Raw genomic sequence first — 3,487 nt, 5'->3', positions numbered from 1 at the left:
GATTATGTAATTTAATTTTGTATTTTACTATATCTGCAAGTTAAGGATTATAAATCATATTTTATAGCTGAGAACCTGAGGCATAGGCAGATAAGCAGCTTGCTTAAATTTTGTAATAAAAGTGGCTTTAGAATAAGTTTTAATCTCAGACCGGGAAAATCAATAGTTTAAAGTAAATATTCTAGTTTCAAGTCTTCACTTTGTTTTATACTCTTTAAATTACAAAATGCGTGCTGAAAAAAAGTTGCATATATAAAAGCATAAAGCTCAGTGAAATTTCAGGACATGAACCACAGCAATATTAAGAAATAGACACAGCCATCCTCATATCTTTTATCAAGCAAACACCTCTCCCTTGCGGTAACCACTATCTGGATTTATAGAGACATAGATTAGGTTAGCCTGCTCTTGAACATTATATAAATGAGATTGATACAGTTTTGATTTATGTCTGTCTACTTTTTCTCAAATTATTTTTTTATTTTTATTTATTTATTTTAGAGAGAGAGGGGAGGGGCAGAGGAAGAGGGAAAGAGAGAATCTTAAGCAGGCTCCATGCCCAGTGTGGAGCCTGATGCGGGGCTCTATCTCATAACCCTGAGGTCATGACCTGAGCCGAAATCAAGAATCAGACTCTCAAATGGCTGAGCCACTCAAGCACCCCTCAAATTATAAATGTAAAATATGGCCCTGATGTTGCTTGAAGCAGTATTTTTTTCATTTTCATTCCTGTAAAGTATTCCATAACAGAATATAAAATAATTAATTTATTTTTCTGCTGCTGATTGAAAACTGTATCATTTAAAGTCTGCACAGCTATAAATAAAGGAAAATTCTGTGTTTACCTTTCGTTAAATACATGTACACATTTCTGTTGAGGATACGTCCAGGAGTGGAATATCTATTTCATAGGTTACATGTATGTACAGTATTAATAGAGAAGGCTGAACCAATTTACAAAGTGGTTGTAAAAATGTATACTCCCACTAGCTCTAGTCATAGCTTACATAGACTGATCCAGTAAATCAGAACAGTTGTTCTAAAGTGTGTGTATGAATTGATTCATGGTAATACTTTTATTTATTTATTTTATTTTTTAAAGGATGTATTTATTTGAGAGAGATTGGGAGAAAGAAAGTGTGCATGAGTGGTGGGGTGGGGGGAGAGAGAGAGAGAGAGAATCTTAAAGCAGACTCTCCGCTGAACGTGGAGCTCAGTCCAGGGCTCAATCCCACCACCCAAGAGATCATGACCTGAGCCAAAATCCAGAATCAGACCCAACCACCTGAGCCAACCAGGTGCCCCCATGGTAATACTTTAAAATGCTGTGTCCCAGGAATCTACCAACAAATTCAATTTAACATTATTGGGCAGTACCAAATAATCTGTATCTTTAATACAAATTTCACAGGATTGTGATAAAAATGATCTGAGGAACACATGTGCAAAAATTCTGACTTAAAAAAAGGTTTTTTTTAAAGATTTTATTTATTTATTTGAGAGAGAGAGAATGAGAGACAGAGAGCATGAGAGGGAGGAGAGTCAGAGGGAGAAGCAGACTCCCCGCCGAGCAGGGAGCCCGATGCGGGACTCGATTCCGGGACTCCAGGATCATGACCTGAGCCGAAGACAGTCGCTTAACCAACTGAGCCACCCAGGCACCCTAAAAAAAGTTTTGACATCAGTGTCCTAAATGAGAAACCTAGAACATGAAATACAGATATTTAAATATAGGTGTAATCTCTCAATTTTTTCTCAACACTATAAAATTTAGGATATGGAAGTATTTTCATAGTTTAGTGAGTCTCCATGATCAAGAAGAGTGTGTACAATGGAAAAAATAAATTCATGGATTCACCCAGAAATATAGTCTAAAATCTCACTGTTATTCTTCCAGAAATGACCATAAGACTTGGTGGGTGTCATTGGCTAAATCAAAGAAAAAAACACCTCAGTGGCTCATCTCTATGATTTTATCTAAAGTCTTAATTGTCTTCTGCTTTCATTAGGTTTTTTCCTTTTACAACTTGTTTTGTTGAGGGCTATGGCAGAGACATTTAGTGGCTATGTGGGATTTATTTATTGTTTTAGACACTTTTAATTAGATCAGGACCTTAATGTGACAGTGTACCTTCTCCTTTGCTCTTTCTTCTATAATATCTTTGAAGGACCCATGTTCTGGATGCTGCAGTGGAAGATAGTAGAACCTCCAGAACCTAGGGCTCCTTGTTGGCAAGAGGTAACCTCTGACATGTAGCGTGAGTGTAGAAGTCACTTCCCAAATAGTGGTTGTGATGAAAGCAAAAATCTGCTATATGTAGTAGCAACTGAGCAATCAACTTGGACATGGTGAGAAACTGACATAAGAGGTTGAGTGCAAAATACTGGGTCACCTTGCCACTTCCATTATCTTGACATGCTAATCAAAATTCCAATGAACTTCTAATGATTAGGGTAATATCCTAGGAAAAAAAATAAGGTTAAAAGTGTGCGTGTTGGTTGTTACCGGATATAGTTGGCAAGATCTTACAAGACAGCAAAGGGGTCATGAAAGAACTGACTAGTCTGTAAAAAGATATAAAATATAGTAAAGAGATTTCCAGAGTGTGTGTGCCTTGTAGAGTTGCAAATGCTCATTGCATTTAGAGATGAAATTGAGAAAGCCTTTAAGGGACAAGCACTGATTTAATCTGAAAGGCCCTTGCTATACAGTAATAGTTTATGTCACAAATGAGCACCCATTATTAAAATAAGTGTCATCAATGCTTTGATAAAATATCTGACATTGACTATGTTATTAAAGCTGCCACAGAATCAAACATAAAAACGGAGGGCAGGTGTTAAGATCCTCACATTTCATATTCCTATTAGCACCTACATTTTCAATTTTCAGTTGTACCGTTAGCCTCATCCTTCCAAGCTTCTTCGAAAATACTGCAAATTTTTGAGATAAAATTTTCCAAGAACATTTCTCATACCTACATTAACATTCTGTCATTAGTGTCTGGCAGCTCACTGAGATATCCCTCAAGATTTCCCTCCTCCTGGTGTATATGTCCTGCATAATCCTCAGATCCGTAAAGATGATGAATTTTACTCCATGATTAGGTTACGTTATAGGACACAGTTGGTCTTAAGATAGGAAGATAATCGAGGTGGGCCTCATCAAATCACATAAGTCCTTTAAAAGCAGAATGTTTTCTCTGGTTGAAGGAAAAAAAATGGAAATCAGTTAGATAAACTCCAGCTGTCCTTGGAAAAAAAGCAAACATCCATGCTGTGAACTGCCATGGAAAGGGATGCCCTTTAGAAGCTGAGAGTGATCTCAGCACACAGTAAGTAGGAAAAGGGTGACTTCAGTCCCACAATGGCAAAGAAATTAATTTGCCCACAATCTGAATGAAAAAGAAAAGTTATTTTTTAATAAACTTTACAACCCTACAGTAAAATGGAATTGAAGTGTTAAATTTATCCATGATCAGAATAT

This window comes from Callorhinus ursinus, unplaced genomic scaffold, assembly GCF_003265705.2.
Source record: "Callorhinus ursinus isolate GAN/ISIS: 27379988/994484 unplaced genomic scaffold, GSC_fseal_2.0 scaffold7, whole genome shotgun sequence".
In the NCBI taxonomy this organism is placed as follows: Eukaryota; Metazoa; Chordata; class Mammalia; order Carnivora; family Otariidae; genus Callorhinus; species Callorhinus ursinus.
Note: the sequence above shows the minus strand (reverse complement) of the source record.